Genomic DNA, 17,678 nt, shown 5'->3' with positions numbered 1-17,678 from the left:
TTGTAACATATTAAATGCAGATCCTGTTTGCAATTAAATAAAAAAAACAAGTTTTTTTAACTGCAAGTAAGGAGCGACATTAAAACTGAAAACGAACAGAAATTACTTCGTATATGAAAGAGGCTGCTTCCTCATCAACGCCCCGCTCTTTACGCTAAAGTTTGACTCTGTCTGTCAATTCTTCTTTTTAAAACAGTAAAAAACTTTAGCGTAAAGAGCGGGGCGTTGATGAGGAAGCAGCCTCTTTCATATACGAAGTAATTTCTGTTCGTTTTCAGTTTTAATGTCGCTCCTTACTTTCAGTTAAAAAAACTTGTTTTTTTTTTTAATTTCTGAACGTTTTTGAATCAATGCATGTTTTGATTTTGGCTCTCCGCAGAGGAATAATTAAAACGAAATTTGCATTTTTTTTTTTTTTTGCTAAATGGCTTTCTCATAATTTTGATCGAATGATTTTGAGAAAAAAGAGCGGGGGAGGAAGCCTAGTCGCCCTCCGATTTTTTGATCAATTAAAAAGGCAACTAACTTTTAATTTTTTACGAATATTTTTATTAGTAAAAGATTTACGTAACTTATAAATTAGCTTATGTAAAGAACTTTTGTATTCTCATATTTTTATTACATATATGAGGGGGTTCGCCCCCTTGTCAGATCCTCGCTCTTTACACTAAAGCTTAAATTTTGTCCCAATTCATTAAGAATGACCCCAGAATCACAAAAGCCGTAGAATAAATAGTTGAAATTACTAAAAATACTTTAACGTAAAGAGCGAGGTATTAGGAGGAGGTGAGCCCCTCAAATGGGTAATAATTTCTGTTTGTTATAAGTTTTAATGCTGTTCCTTACTTCCAGCTGAAAGAACTTTTTCATATTTATTTTTTCATTGTGTTTTTAAATAATGCTTGTAAATCCTGCGCTCCCTTCATGTAGATTTTCTTCCCCCATGACAAATTATCGATGGAAAGATCCCCCAGCATATCCCTCTCTTCTCAACCCTCCCCCAACCAAAAAAATCCTCCTGAAAACGCCTGTACACTTCCCAATAACCATTACTATATGTAAGCATTGGTCAAAGTTTGTAACTTGTTGCCCCTCCCATGGGGACTGTGGGGGAGTAATTCGTCCCCAAAGACATAGTTATAAGGTTTTTCGACTACGCTGAATAAAATGGCTATCTCAGAACTTTGATCCGTTGACTTTGGTAAAATAATTAGCGTGGGAGGGGGCCTAGGTGCCCTCCAATTTTTTGTTCACTTAAAAAGGGCACTAGAACTTTTAATTTCCGTTAGAATGAGCCCTCTTGCAACATTCTAGGACAACTGGGTCGATACGATCACCCCTGGGAAAAAAAAAACAAAAAAAAACAAAAAACAAATAAACACGCATCCGTGATCTGCCTTCTGGCAAAAAATACTAAATTCCGCATTTGTGTAGATAGGAGCTTGAAACTTCTACAGTAGGGTTCTCTAATACGCTGAATCTGATGGTGTGATTTTCGTTAAGATTTTATGACTTCTAGGGGGCGTTTCCCCCTATTTTCTAAAATAACGCAAATTTTCTCAGGCTCGTAACTTTTGATGGGTAAGACTAAACTTGATGAAACTTATATATTTAAAATCAGCATTAAAATGCAATTCTTTTGATGAGGTATTGGTATCAAAATTCCATTTTTTAGAGTTTTGGTTACTATTGAGCCGGGTCGCTCCTTACTACAGTTCGTTACCACGAACTGTTTGATCTATCCTATTTTAGAGTTTGCTGCACTATGGCCGAGTTTTTGTTTGTTTATGAGGCTCATTGCCGTCGGAAATTTAACAATGAAGATATATGGCACAGCCCTTTCCTGTGTCTACTGTGATTTCTCGGTGTTTTTACTTCTTATCTCAATCTCTATTGTTGTCAAATATGCCATTTGTATCATTAATATGGTAAAATATGTAAATGAATCCTCAAATAAAGGCCGTCCTATACTATTGTTGTATATTTTTTTCCCCATTTTTTCCCTTTCTGCTCTTATACTAACCACTAAAAGATAAGAAAGAGCTTTTCAAGTCATTTGAATAAGGATTATCAGTTAGGCTTGCAGTAGCTTGGCTTTATTTCTCGGATGTTTGGCGTTAGAAGGTCAATGACGACTTCCTTTTTCATAAGGTAACTTACATCAGTAGAAAGTGTAAAATTTGTTGTTTGGTTTTATTAAACAGGGTAAAATTTTTCTTTTAAAGTTCAGGAAAGGGCAGTCCATAAAAATTTTCTAGCATATCTACTAGGAAAACGCTAAAATTTGCTCAAAGGAAGTATCATTTGAGCAATTTAGCAGTTTTGAAAGTTCCCTGTAGAGCCATCCGCTTTGTATTGAAAACCCTGCCGGGCATAGAAGGCGTAAAATTTCATTGTCTTTTTAATCAAATTTTATATCCAAACCACGGATCTTCAATAACATTAAACGGTGCCTAGTGGCTAGGTGGCTTGTTAATGGGCCCCTTTTTCTCTAAGACTGTCAGCTGATGCTGAGGCTCGCAAAAGATTTTAAGGTATGGAATGCCCTTGAGTAATGCTAGTGTGGAAAGTTTTACGGCGTAGTGTTAAAAAACCAGATGTCAATCGCAAAATGAGCTGCACAAATAAGGGTTAAATTATCCATGTTCTCTCTATGCTGGTGCTCCAACTACCCACACCACTACTCCTAAATGTGGCCAAAATCGAGAATTTCGCGCAGCAACTTCCAGCAACTGTGGTGCAAACCGCTGAAGTCGATCCAGAATTGTTTTGCCTTGTCGCGCATGCCGGTTTTTTACATGCATTACCCTCCATTAGGAGAGTTACTAAAACTCATTCTGGACAAAGCAAACCCTCTGCGTTTTAACTTCACAAGTTACAGCTCATTAGGACTGCCCTATCCCGGCTATATCGCGGTAGGATAACTTAAAACAAGTCTCACTCGGTGATCCGTCGCTGCGTGGAGCGCCTTTCCAGCACAGGTAGCTTAGGAAAATCTGTCTCTCGGTACGTTTAAGCGAAATTTTAACAGATGTTTAAAAAATAGAAAGTAAGGTAATTACTAGAACTAGTAGCACCCATCACTTATGATGTAACCAAAAAGTCCGTAATAAAAAGCAAACCCTTGATTCTCCTGCTCTTTTTATATCTAAGATAATTATCAGTTTTAGCGGTTTAGAGCAAAAACATTAGTTTTGCAAAACACAGGATCTGTTGTCGCATGATTCCTCGTGTAATTTTTTTTATCAACCCCTTCGAGGTGAAGTCAAAATGTGAATAGAACAAAAATGAGACATCATGATGCTACTCCTGGTAAAATGGGGTTTCTGAAAGGTTTCTTTTGGGGTTGACTTTTATAAGACACGAAATAATTTTTAACAAGTGATCTGAGCTGTCAAAGAATTCGGAAATGAAAAAGCTTTAGTTTTGAGATAATGTATTTAGATTTCACTCAGAGTTGCAATTTCTATTGGCATGGTTCAGTACTACTTGTAGTTCATCATTGCGAACTGTTGATTTGGAATAATTCCTTCATTCTTTTTATGATCTCAGGAATGATCAACACGACCTCTGTTTACACAAGTTTTGATTAATTCGTTGTTATTTCATAACACAAGTCGCATAATGAAAACACAAAACCAATCCAAGAAAAAGAATGTTCTCTATAGCAGCAGAAAAGTCCTTGAACAGCCTATATATCTGTAACTTTTAGTATATGTTTTTCAATTTTTCAGAGAAGCAACAAAAAAAATTAGCTTTTTATTTCCTTGTAATTAGCTGTAATTACCTAAAGACAATTAGCTCCCCTTGGCCCCCAACTGGTAACCCTGACCTATATTATGACCTGACCTATATTTTGGCCAAACGTTGGCTTCCAGCCTCTTCGTATCAGTATATTTTCGGCAACACGATTTTTTTAAGAAACAAAATTTGGCCTTTAGTACAAACAGCAGGTTCTTACCCAGCAATTTTTTTCGAGGATGTGACATTGTTTAAAAAAAGCCTAAGAATATGAATAAAAGTGGGTAGGAGCTCAAGGTAATTTAGGGTATCAGGGGCATGTGCATTGCCCAAGCCACTTTCCTCCAGCAGATGCCCCTGGCCAACAATATATTTTTTTTTTCAGTGTATCAATCTTCCAGTCTGGGTAAGTTTCCATAAATTAAGCTAGTGTTGAATTGAAGTAAGAAACAAATCAGAGTTTCAACTAAGGATTTTCATCACTTTTGCTAACATAGTAAAAAATGGCAACCATGCGTTAAGTACTAGTGACTATAAAAAGCTAAAATTCTGTAGTATTGATGTCAAACAAAACCATTTATTCGTTTCATAGTCTTGTTCTCCCAGTGATTAATAGACCTAAGCAGGGTAAAAGAAATTCGTACGTGTCTAAGCAACGATTTTATCATTAATTACGATAAGTACTAGAACCTGGCACGCTATGTGCTGCAGTAACTTGATTCCACCCTACATGATTATGATAATTATCCTCACATCGAACTCAAATATAGAAGAAGGACTGACCAGTCCTCTTTCTCCCTCACATATTTTTTTTTATGAAAACTGTAATAGTAATAGGAAATATACTTAAAATCAAGATTATAATACCTTTTAATAGCTTAGAGTTTAGTTAAACGCGAAGGGTAAGAAGAATCTTCCCTTAAATTTTTCAATTTGAACTTTCATGACGCCAGTGTTATCATTTGGAGGGAGACATTTGGCCCCTTCCCCTTAGATATTTGAAGAATTTTACGGGAATCATTAATAAATGCCCAATTTGTTATTTTTATTTAAAAAACTACAAATTTGCTCTGCCCATAGATTTTGAAAAAAACATTTCGACCACCCCCTCTATAAATGTTTATGAATTGACACCTCTGCATGACTCATAGCTGGGTAGTATCAAGTTATAATGGCTGCGTCCGTAGGCTCACACAGCTATATGTGTAAAAACCACCGTTTTGACTTTTAAGCTTGATTTCATGCTACTTTTACTGAAAGTTGGATTGTCTTGGGTACGAAACCGAGTGATCTCAAATAGTAGGCTGTAAGAAAAGTGTGGGTTCAACCCCATTCTCTATGGCTATAATGAGAGAAAGGTTAAGATGGCTAGAGCACGTTCTGGGGATGAAGGATGACATATTACCGAAGCTCGGTCTTTTCAGCCAATCGTCCAGGGTCAAGAAAAAATCACATCTTCCTTGATTTGGGTGGGAGGATGTTGTAAAAAGAGATTAAGGAAATGGGAACTTCCTGGGAGGATGAACAGGAAGGGGTGAGAATAGATTGGGATGAAGGAGACGTGCGTAGCTTTGTTGGTCTCAGGTGGCTTGGTGATGCAGTAAGTTGTTAGCAGTAGTAATAGTACAACATGTCTTAGCTTCCTTTTTGAATTGCACAATTACGTTGTTTATAAATTTCACTATAAAATAGATTTATATGTCATATATTTTACTATACTCAAGTCTTATGGGCAACCATACACTGGGAATCAGGATAGGTAAATTATATGAAAGCCTTGTCCTTGGAAAGTGAAACTATAAGAAACGAAGTTTAAAAACACTTGACCAAAAACCGTTTACGATAACAAACAATTTGTAAAGAACGACAATAGTAACCGAAAGTGCGAACAGAAATTTGAAAATAATTTACACATTAAATCAGCTTAATGATTGGGTGCAGGCTCGTACGTAGCTGTTTTGAGGGGGGCGGGCAGTAATAAAACAAAATGCGAAATTTTGAATAAGAAGTACCCTGTCATTCAGAAACATTTATGATTTTGGGGAAGGGGTAGGCCTCCAGTCCCGGCCACAGGCTTACGTGTCTTGGATGATTCCTGATGTATGCAATATTTCAATCTTAAACCTGTTCATTTAAGGTTGTATGAATAATGAAATTTGATAATTTTTGAAAAAATCGTGAATAGAATCAACCTTGTCCGAGAGCCATAAAGTGCAGTTTTTGAGCTACAATCTTAGAAAAAGAAATACGAAATTTAGTTTTTTAAAACCGTTCTTTTTAATTAAACGGTTAGTAAGAAGTGGCCGTTGCCAATAGCAACCGAAGCTTCAAGAAAAGAAGTTTGTAAATAATGCGAAAAAAAAATGTTCTACATTCTGACCCCAAATATACAAAATTTATTAAGTTAGTAGTATTTTCGCAATTTCAATCTGTAACGTATACAACTTAGGTTAAAATTCAAAATGATCTATGGGTAGACAGGTAACAACAATCCTCCAGTCAGAAACACATTGTAATGCTATGGACCTTATGTAATAATTGTTCGTGATTTTGCAGCTCATTTAGCCTATGTTTAATCATTGCAACATCCTCCAGAAACTTCCCTTCATCCTCCCAGATTTTATTGGCGCCAGGACATCAGGATAATTTAAAAATAGCGGAAACTCCTCAAAAAGGGGTGTCAACTTAATGAAAACTAGACTATCAAATTCAACAGGCCTGAAAAACCTGATCATAAGTTTTCTTTTTCTTGAATTAAAATACACTAAATTTTACAGTTTTTCCTAGAGTATGATCTTAAATGCGTGTTTATTTGTTTATTTTTTGTGTACGTTCCTTTTTTATTAAGGGTGAACATATTGAACCAGTGGTCGTAGAATATCATGAGAGGACTCTTCTAAATGGGATAACAAAGCTCTAGTGATCTTTTCTGTAATAGAAGAGAACCCAGTATCATATTTTTAACTATCTATTTCTATCCACTCTTTTGCAAATTAACTTAAAAGTACAAAGCTTTTTTTACCGAAGTAAAAAAGCGAAATTGAAACTTCAAACGAAAAACAAATTATTGCTTCGCATATTACGCAAGATGTATCCATAAAACTAGCTTATACTAACTCGTAATATTTTCTAGTATCTGCCGAATTCTAAAAAAACTTGCGTATTATAGAAAACACAAAATCGACCCAAGAAAACAGAAAGTTCTTTTATGAGCAAAAATATCCATAAGTAGCCTGCAGAAAATAAAAGACTAATCTTTAAGGCTTTCAATAGTCTTTCACCGGTTACACTATCGGTATATTTTAGTATAAAATTATGTTTCTAAGAAAACTCAAATAAGCGGAATTTTCAGTAAAGTGCTAGTTTCTAAAATTTTACAGACATTACTGTAAGAATAACACTGTTTTCTTTTGTTTTTTTTTCATCTTTTAATTAATAACACTGAAGAAGAATCAAATTAAGACAAAGTTCAGAACAAGAGGTACAAGTACATTTCCTATAAGTAATAAATAATTTTCAGTCAGAACAAGCTTAGAACCGTTCCTATTGGTGGGGCAACAGGGACAGTTTTCCCGGTTGCTTCGGCTTTGGGGTGTCGTGGTATGGGAGTGGTCCATTCTAATCAAATTTTTTACTTCGATTCGGCTTTCTTAGCTTATATTTGAGTTGGGAGAGGGGGCTCTCATTCATTTTTCCCGAGGCATTACCAACCCTAGGAAGAAACTGCATTGGGATGCTCCAACTTCAGCAAGTATGCCATCAGAATAATTTACCTTAGGAGGGAGAAAATTCTATGGCGACGAGGCAAATTTCATAATATGTCAAAATCACTCTTAATTGTAAATGGGTAGTAACAACTTCATTAAAAGGAAAATAACTTGCTTCTAAACAGACCCAAGGATAAAGGGGGCAAATACAAAGAGACTAAGGTCTAAAAAAAATCATTTTTTTAACTTCCACACTCCAGAATGAGGTCTTTTCTAACTATGATATGATTTCTAGTGTATGCTTAATCAAGTAACTGAAAATAAAATTTAGCCGGAGCTCTTGGTATACAAGTTTAAGACTATTTCTAAAGACATTGTTTTCCGTAAGATTCCAGTAAGCCTTTTGATGGCCTACATCTTTGGAAATGACAAGCAAGATCTCCTCATCAGCTTTTCTTTTCAAATTTTACCGTAAACTGCCAATCTGCTATCTGCTACAAAACAAAGCAGTATCACTAGAAAACTGTCAAATAAAAACCTAATAAAAAATAGCCCAGCTTTGGCTTTATAAATCTTTTGCTTTTAAATGTTTTGGCTTAGGATTTGGAAACTTGGCTGTTAATACACCAGTTCATGGGAAGAGGGGGACGAAAAGACGTTAGTAAATTTTCTAGCCGAAATTGTTGCAGGCACTTCACCCTTCCCTCTTAAAAATATTTAATCATTTTCCTGTCTGTATACAGTTTAAAATTTCGTCTTGTTTCACAAGGAGGTCGGTGATCACTACCTAGCTCATCCTTGGTGACACCCATGTTCCCTTTCAAAAAACTAACAGTGACCTACAAATGAAAATTTTCATGTTCTGGCCAGCTTCCTCAGGAAAAAATCAACCTGTTCATGGTTACGAACTGTAGTAAGGAGCGACCAGGCTCAGTAGTGACCGAAACTCAAAAAACGGAATTTTGATACCAATATATACATCAAAAGAATTGGAATTTTATGCTGATTTTAAGTATATAAATTTCATCAAGTCTTGCCCATCAAACGTTACGAGTCTGCAAAAATTGGCCTTATATTCAAAAAAGGGGAAACATACCCTAAAAGTTATAGAATCTTAATGAAAATTGCACCATCAAATTCAGCATATCAGAGAACCCCAGTGCCAGAACAAAGATCACGGATCCGTGTTTATTTGTTTATATATTTTTTGTTTGTTTTTCCCCCAGGGGTGATTGTATCGCCCCGATGTCTCTATAATGTCGCAAGAGGGCTTATTCTAACGGAAATTAAAAGTTTTAGTGCCCTTTTTAAGTGACCATAAACATTGGAGGACACCTAGGCCCCCTTCAACGCTCACTTTTTTCCGTTTTCTTCTGTGGTTACGTGAGAGGATCTTCTGGAGGAATTTATCATGGGGGAAGAGAATTTCCATGAAGGGGACGCTGGATTTTCCAGCGTTATGGAAAAAAACGAGAAATTAAATAAAAGAGCCACTTTTTTAAAAGTAAGGTGCAACATTAAAACTTAAAACGAACAGAAATTATTATGCATAAGACGGGGTTCGTCCCGTCCTAAATAACTCGCTCTTTACGCCAAAGTATTTTGTAGTAATTTCAAAAGAGCTATTTATTCTAATTAAACGGCCTTTGTGATTCAGGGGTCATTCCTAAAGAATTGGAGCAAAGTTCAAACTATATTGAAAAGAGCGAGGCATTGACGAGGGGGCAAACCCCCTGATATACGTTATGAAAATATACGAATACAAATGTTCGTTACGTCAGTTAATTTGTAAGAACAAGTTTTTTCAACTGAAATTAAAAAGCAACATTAACAGATAAAGCGAACGGAAGTTCGCTTTATAAAATAATAAAAAACTTTAGCGTAAAGAGTGGGGCGTCAAAGAGGGGACATCCCCTTTTATATACGGAATAATTTCTGCTTTTTTTAAGCTTTAATGTTGCTCCTTATTTTCAGTTAGAAAAACTTGTTGTTTTTTTTATTGAACTGTCTTATAGAGTCGGCTAAAGGGGACATCATGAACAATCGCAAAAAAAGTAAATGAAATGAAATAAAAATACGAGCCTGTGTAGAACAATACATGGAATTTTTAGGCGTGGTCATACCTATAATTATGCACTACAAGAGCAAATCGTATCATAAGTATTTAGAAATACAAAAATAACAAAGACTAAAAAACAACAGAAAAGGAAAATTCTTGGCACTGCGTCATCATTTGTCATGATCATTGGTTTTGCCATCTTTTTATTTTTGTCATTCGTATATTTAATATCCGTTTTAATTCATGATGGAATTAGATCACCTGTATTTATAGCTTTATAGTTTTTCAATAAAACGCCATAGCAGCACGGGAGAGGAGAAACTAATAAAACTAACAGAGACCATGAAAAAGCACAGAAATATGCCAAAGCGAACAGATAAAAAAAATAAATGGTAAAAATATTGAGACATAGGGCGTTATGGTCACCCTGTCTGTTGCCTAGGGAATCATATTTGTCAATCCGGCAAAAAATATAAAGCCAATATCACAAGTAATTGCTTGATTTGATCGACCTCTGCCTTAGCACTCTCATGGGGCATTTTCTTGATTAGAACTGTTGAAACTTAAATGCCGAAAAACTAATCGCGAGCAGTTGCCTGATTATAAATATGATTCTTAGAGTCTAAGGTTAGAGCAAGATTTAGGTGCCTCAAATGTTAAGGATTGGGGCTGTATCTCTGAGAATCGGAATAGAACTAAATCTTTAGGACTCGAGAAAATAGCTTTGGATCTGAACCTTTCAAATTCTAAACAATAAATGAGGTCTTCTAAGATTCTAAGAGCCTGATTCACATTTAGATTTTCTAGATTTCTAGAGGCTGTATTGAGGGCTTAAGGTCCAAGTCAATCTTTTCCAATTTTCTATTTTTGGAAACACCAAGAATAAATTAGGTCTTCTAAAATTCTAAGAGTCTGGGAAAGACTTAGATTTTCTCGAGTTCTATAGGCTGCATTAAGGGCTTAAGGTCCAGATCAATTTTTTTTTCAGTTTTTCATCTTTGGAAACACCAATAATGAATTAGGTCGTCTAAGATTCTAAGAGTCTGGGTCATATTTAGATTTTCTAGAATTCTAAAGGCTACAGTGAAGAATTAAGGTCCAAATCAATGTTTCCAATTTTTCCTCTTTGGAAACACCAAAAAATAAATTAGGTCTTCTAAGATTCTAAGAGTCTGGGTCATATTTTACTGTTCTCGAGTTCTAGAGGCTGCAGTGAGAGCTTAAAATCCAATTCAACTTTTTCCAATTTTTCATTATTGAAACCCTCGCCCACCTTCATCGAAGAAAACAACTAACCCCTTAGGGCATAGCTTTGGCAAGCTGGTGCACCAAGACTCACTCTAGGAAAGGAGAGGCAAATTTTACAAAAATACAATACAGTACGAACAAATCGTACACATATTAATCTTTTTGAATATTAGGGGTTCAAATTAAGGAAACCAAAAGTAGCTAATTCATTAATATAGCGGCTCCAAAACCCCTCGTTAAATGAGATAAGTTTAAAATTCCATAAAAACCAAGGCCAAAACCTTGGCCAGCGCTTCGCGCCCCCCCCAGGCCCCCCCCCGCGCGTAAGTCGTTACGCGCCATATTAGTTACGCGCCATTGTAGTTGTGTCCCTATGTCCCACCTGTGAATATATATATATATATATATATATATCTATATATATAAAAATAAGTTGTCTGTGGATCTGTGGATCTGTGGATCAGGTGTGACGTCGTGTTTGTCCGCATATGACGTCTGAATTATTTCACACTAATACAAAAGAAGAAAAAAACTAAAAAAGGTAAAAACTACAAAAAAAAACTAAAAAGAAAAAAAAACTAAAAAAGCTAAAAAACTAAAAAAAACTAAAAAAAGGTAAAAATCTAATAACTAAAAAAAACTGAAAAAAATAAAAAAAGGCAAAAACTACAAAAAAAATAAAAACTAATAAAAAAACTAAAAAAGCTAAAAAACTAAAAAAACTAAAAAAAACTAAAAAAAGGTAAAAAACTAAAAAAAACTAAAAAAGAAAAAAACTAAAAAAAAGGAAAAAACTGAAAAATAAAAGAGAAAAAGAAAACTAAAAAAATATGAATAAATATATATAAAAATAAGTTGTTTGTGGGTTATGTCTGTCTGTCTGTCTGTCGAGTGACGTCGTGTTTGTCCGCATATGACGTCTGAATTATTTCACACTAATACAAAAGAAGAAAAAAAACTAAAAAAGGTAAAAACTACAAAAAAAATAAAAAGAAAAAAAACTAAAAAAGCTAAAAAACTAAAAAAAACTAAAAAAAGGTAAAAAACTAAAAACTAAAAAAAACTGAAAAAGCTAAAAAAAGGCAAAAACTAAAAAAAAAACTAAAAACTAATAAAAAAACTAAAAAAGCTAAAAAACTAAAAAAACTAAAAAAACTAAAAAAAGGTAAAAAACAAAAAAAACTAAAAACTAAAAAAGAAAAAACTAAAAAAAGGAAAAAACTGAAAAATAAGAGAAAAAAGAAAACTAAAAAAATATTAATAAATATAAAAAATATAAATATAAATATAATATAAATTAGCAATCAACAAAGCACCGAGACACAAATGACGACCGGGACACAGGGAGTATAAATGACGACTAGGACATAAGTAAAAAAAAAAAACTAAAAAAACTAAAAAAATGGTAAAAACTACAAAAAAACTAAAAACTAATAAAAAAACTAAAAAATCTAAAAATCTAAATAAACTAAAAAAGAAAAAAAGAAAAAAGGAAAAAAATAAAGGAGAAAAACAAAACTAAAAAACGAATGTATATACAGACCGGGACACCGGGATACAAATGACGACCGGGACACGGGGAATATAAATGACGACCGGGACACAGGGACACAACTACAATGGGGACGCCGGGGGGCACAGGGGGATATAAATGACGACCGGGACACCGGGACACAAGGAATATAAATGACGCCCGGGACACTCAAAGAGAAATCACAGACTGGAACACCGGGACACAAATGACGACCGGGACACAGGGAATATAAATGACGACCGGGACACAGGGACATAACTACAAAGGGGACGCCGGGGTGCACAGGGGGATATATAAATGACGATGGCGACTCAGGGAATGGTCGATTAGCAATCACCATCAACAAAGCTCAAGGGCAATCATTAGAATCATGAGGTATAGATCTGAATACGGATTGTTTTCCCATGGACCATTATATGTTGCATGTTCAAGAGTCGGTAAACCTGAAAATCTATTTATATGCACAGACAATGGGACAGCAAAGAATGTTGTATATTCGCAAGTTTTACGTAGTTAAAAACATATATATATATATATATATATATATATATATATATATATATATATATATATATATATATATATATATATATATATATATATATATATATATATATATATATATATATATATATATATATATATATATATATATATATATATATATATATCTATATTCACAGGTGGGACATAGGGACACAACTACAATGGCGCGTAACTAATATGGTGCGTAACGACTTACGCGCGCGGGGGGGCTTGGGGGGGCGCGAAGCGCCCCCACCAACTAGGTGTTGGGGTGGCGCGAAGCGCCACCCCAACAGCTAGTATATATATATATATATATATATATATATATATATATATATATATATATATATATATATATATATATGTTTTTAACTACGTAAAACTTGCGAATATACAACATTCTTTGCTGTCCCATTGTCTGTGCATATAAATAGATTGTCAGGTTTACCGACTCTTGAACATGCAACATACAATGGTCCATGGGAAAACAATCCTTATTCAGATCTATACCTCATGATTCTAATGATTGCCGTTGAGCTTTGTTGATGGTGATTGCTAATCGACCATTCCCTGTGTCGCCGTCGTCATTTATATATCCCCCTGTGCCCCCCGGCGTCCACGTTGTAGTTGTGTCCCTGTGTCCCGGTCGTCATTTATGTTCCCTGTGTCTCGGTCGTCATTTGTGTCCCGGTGTCCCAGTCTGTGATTTCTCTTTGAGTGTCCCGGGCGTCATTTATATTCCTTGTGTCCCGGTGTCCCGGTCGTCATTTGTGTCCCGGTGTCCCGGTCTGTATATACATTCGTTTTTGAATTGCTCTTTTTTTTAGTTTTTAGTTTTTTACCTTTTTTTTTAGTTTTTTTAGTTATACCTCATGATTCTAATGATTGCCCTTGAGCTTTGTTGATGGTGATTGCTAATCGAACATTCCCTGTGTCCCCGTCGTCATTTATATATCCCCCTGTGCCCCCCGGCGTCCCCACTGTAGTTGTGTCCCTGTGTCCCGGTCGTCATTTATATTTCCTGTGTCCCGGTCGTCATTTGTATCCCGGTGTCCCGGTCTGTATATACATTCGTTTTTGAAATGGTATATGATGACATAAATTTTTGTATTTTTCCCCTTTTTTCTTTTTAGTTTTTTTTAGTTTTATTTTTTTTTAGTTTTGTTTTTCTGCTTTATTTTTCATTTTTTTTTTCCTTTTTTCTTTTTTTCTTTTTCAGTTTTTTTAGTTTTTTAGTTTTTTTATTAGTTTTTTTTTAGTTTTTTTAGTTTTTTTAGTTTTTTTTTACTTATGTCCTGGTCGTCATTTATACTCCCTGTGTTCCGGTCGTCATTTGTGTCCCGGTGTTTGTTGATGGTGATTGCTAATCAAACATTCCTTGTGTCCCGGTCGCTTTCTCTTTGAGTGTCCCGGTCGTCATTTATATTCCCTATGTGCCGGTGTCCCGGTCGTCATTTGTGTCCCGATGTCCCGGTCTGTAATTTCGTCAGTCGAAAACATGACGTCAGTCGACACACAAACATGACGTCACTCGACAGACACACAAACACACACACACACAGACAACTTATTTTTATATTATACTAGCTGTTGGGGCGGCGCTTCGCGCCACCCCAAAACCTAGTTGGTGGGGGTGCTTCGCCCCCCCAAGCCCCCCCCCCGCGCGTAAGTCGTTACGCGCCATATTAGTTACGTGCCATTGTAGTTGTGTCCCTATGTCCCACCTGTGAATATATATATATATATATATATATATATATATATATATATATATATATATATATATATATATATATATATATATATATATATATATATATATATATATATATATATATATATATATATATATATATATATCTATATATATCTATATATCTATATATATATATATATATATATATATATATATATATATATATATATATATATATATATATATATATATATATATATATACATGTTTTTAACTACGTAAAACTTGCGAATATACAACATTCTTTGCTGTCCCATTGTCTGTGCATATAAATAGATTGTCAGGTTTACCGACTCTTGAACATGCAACATATAATGGTCCATGGGAAAACAATCCGTATTCAGATCTATACCTCATGATTCTAATGATTGCCCTTGAGCTTTGTTGATGGTGATTGCTAATCGACCATTCCCTGTGTCGCCGTCGTCATTTATATATCCCCCTGTGCCCCCCGGCGTCCCCGTTGTAGTTGTGTCCCTGTGTCCCGGTCGTCATTTATATTCCATGTGTCCCGGTCGTCATTTGTGTCCCGGTGTCCCAGTCTGTGATTTCTCTTTGAGGGTCCCGGGCGTCATTTATATTCCTTGTGTCCCGGTCGTCATTTGTGTCCCGGTGTCCCAGTCTGTATATACATTCGTTTTTGAATTCGTCTTTTTTTAGGTTTTAGTTTTTTACCTTTTTTTTAGTTATACCTCATGATTCTAATGTTTTTTTAGTTTTTTAGCTTTTTTAGTTTTTTATTAGTTTTTCGTTTTTTTTTCTTTTAAGTTTTTTTGTAGTTTTTACCTTTTTTTAGTTTTTTTTAGTTTTTTTTTTTACTTAAGTCCTGGTCGTCATTTATACTCCCTGTGTCCCGGTCGTCATTTGTGTCCTGGTGCTTTGTTGATGGTGATTGCTAATCGAACATTCCTTGTGTCCCGGTCGCTTTCTCTTTGAGTGTCCCGGTCGTCATTTATATTCCTTATGTGCCGGTGTCCCGGTCGTCATTTGTGTCCCGATGTCCCGGTCTGTAATTTTGTCAGTCGAAAACATGACGTCAGTCGACACACAAACATGATGTCACCCGACAGACCCACACACACACAAACAACTTATTTTTATATATATAGATTCCCTGTGTCCCGGTCGTCATTTGTATCCCGGTGTCCCGGTCTGTATATACATTCGTTTTTGAAATGGTATATGATGAAATAAATTTTTGTATTTTTCCCCTTTTTTTCTTTTTAGTTTTATTTTTTTAGTTTTGTTTTTCTCCTTTATTTTTCATTTTTTTTCCTTTTTTTTTCTTTTTTAGTTTTTTTAGTTGTTTAGCTTTTTTTAGTTTTTTTTATTAGTTTTTAGTTTTTTTTCTTTTTAGTTTTTTTTGTAGTTTTTACCTTTTTTTAGTTTTTTTACTTATGTCCTGGTCATCATCTATACTCCCTGTGTCCCGGTCGTCATTTGTGTCCCGGTGCTTTGTTGATGGTGATTGCTAATCGAACATTCCTTGTGTCCCGGTCGCTTTCTCTTTGAGTGTCCCGGTCGTCATTTATATTCCCTAGTAGCTGTTGGGGTGGCGCTTCGCCAGCCCCCCCCAAGCCCCCCCCGCGCGCGTAAGTCGTTACGTGCCATATTAGTTACGCGCCATTGTAGTTGTGTCCCTATGTCCCACCTGTGAATATATATATATATATATATATATATATATATATATACTAGTTGGTGGGGGCGCTTCGCTCCCCCCAAGCCCCCCCGCGTGCGTAAGTCGTTACGCGCCATATTAGTTACGCGCCATTGTAGTTGTGTCCCTATGTCCCACCTGTGAATATATATATATATATATATATATATATATATATATATATATATATATATATATATATATGTGTGTGTGTTTTTAACTACGTAAAACTTGCTAATATACAACATTCTTTGCTGTCCCATTGTCTGTGCATATAAATAGATTGTCAGGTTTACCGACTCTTGAACATGCAACATATAATGGTCGATGGGAAAACAATCCGTATTCAGATCTTAATTATCCTAAATTAGCCTAAGTCTAAATTAGTTAAATACTTTATTAAACTAATATTTTATTTAAACCATGGCATTACCAAACCCAAAACTTGCTCATGGAAACTTTCAGGCATTATGTAATCACTTATGAATTATTGATTGAGCACATCAATTAGTTATGAGAATAATCCCGTCAAAATTTGAATTTAGATTTGAATATAATATCAGTCTTCTTTGGAATATTGAATTAGACGCATTAATTTTTTTCTCTTTTTGTTCAAAACGTAAATTGTTGTTTTTCATTTTCACAGTTTTGAAACCAGAGTCCGATCTATCTACTTTTGGTCTATGTTCAGTATTAAATAAAAACAAAACAAGTTTTTTTCAACTTAAAGTAAAGAGTAACATTAAAACGAATAGAATTTATTGCGTATATGAAGGATATTGCCTCCTCTTCAACACCTCACTCTTTACGCCAATTCTTTTTTGGACTTCTAAAAGAGCTTCTTATTGTTCTAATTAAACGGTCTTGCGTTTATGGAGTCGTTCTAAAAGAATTTGGGCAAAATTAAAACTTTAGCGTGAGGAGCAAAGGTGTTGAGGAGGAGGCGTTGAGGCAATCCCTTCATATTCATAATAGTTTCTCTTCGTTTTATGTTTATATGTTGCTCCTTACTTTCAGTTGAAAAAACTTGGTTTTCTTATATAATTTTTCCCTGAATGTTTGTTAAATATTCCCAGGAAATTTGGCCCCACCTTCACGGAGAAATACCCTTCTCAAAGAACTATCCTTTAGATAGTTCAATCCCGGTGAAAATCTACCCAGTCCCAGGACAATTACCCTTGACAATTCAACGCGTAAAATTGAGACGAAAATGAAAAAGCAAGACATAAAAACGATCTTGTATATAAATTCTAGCAAAGTCCCCCAGTGTATAATTTCCTCTGACAAGTTCACCCCCTGTAAACTTCCCTCCACATAGAAAATTCCCGTGAAAACCCCCAGCAGAAAATTTGTCTTCCGCCATCCTCAATTGTATGAATGCTTTCCAATAACAAATACTAAGTGTAAACAATAGGCGAATTTTACAACTTAAGACCATTTCCCTT

General features: G+C 35.0%; 2 protein-coding genes across 2 annotated transcripts in view; both read left to right on the top strand.

Moving 5' to 3' along the window:
* LOC136031773 (FMRFamide receptor-like) overlaps positions 1-17,678 on the top strand; it is a 173,784-nt gene that overhangs the window by 1,006 nt on the left and 155,100 nt on the right. The gene's annotated exons all lie outside the window — the stretch shown is intronic.
* Positions 1-17,678, top strand: part of LOC136031775 (deoxyuridine 5'-triphosphate nucleotidohydrolase-like) — an 82,646-nt gene that overhangs the window by 58,359 nt on the left and 6,609 nt on the right. The gene's annotated exons all lie outside the window — the stretch shown is intronic.

This window comes from Artemia franciscana, chromosome 10 (genome assembly GCF_032884065.1).
Source record: "Artemia franciscana chromosome 10, ASM3288406v1, whole genome shotgun sequence".
NCBI classification, from domain to species: Eukaryota; Metazoa; Arthropoda; class Branchiopoda; order Anostraca; family Artemiidae; genus Artemia; species Artemia franciscana.
The sequence above is the reverse complement of the archived record's forward strand: the minus strand, read 5'-3'. Positions and strand labels throughout refer to the sequence as shown.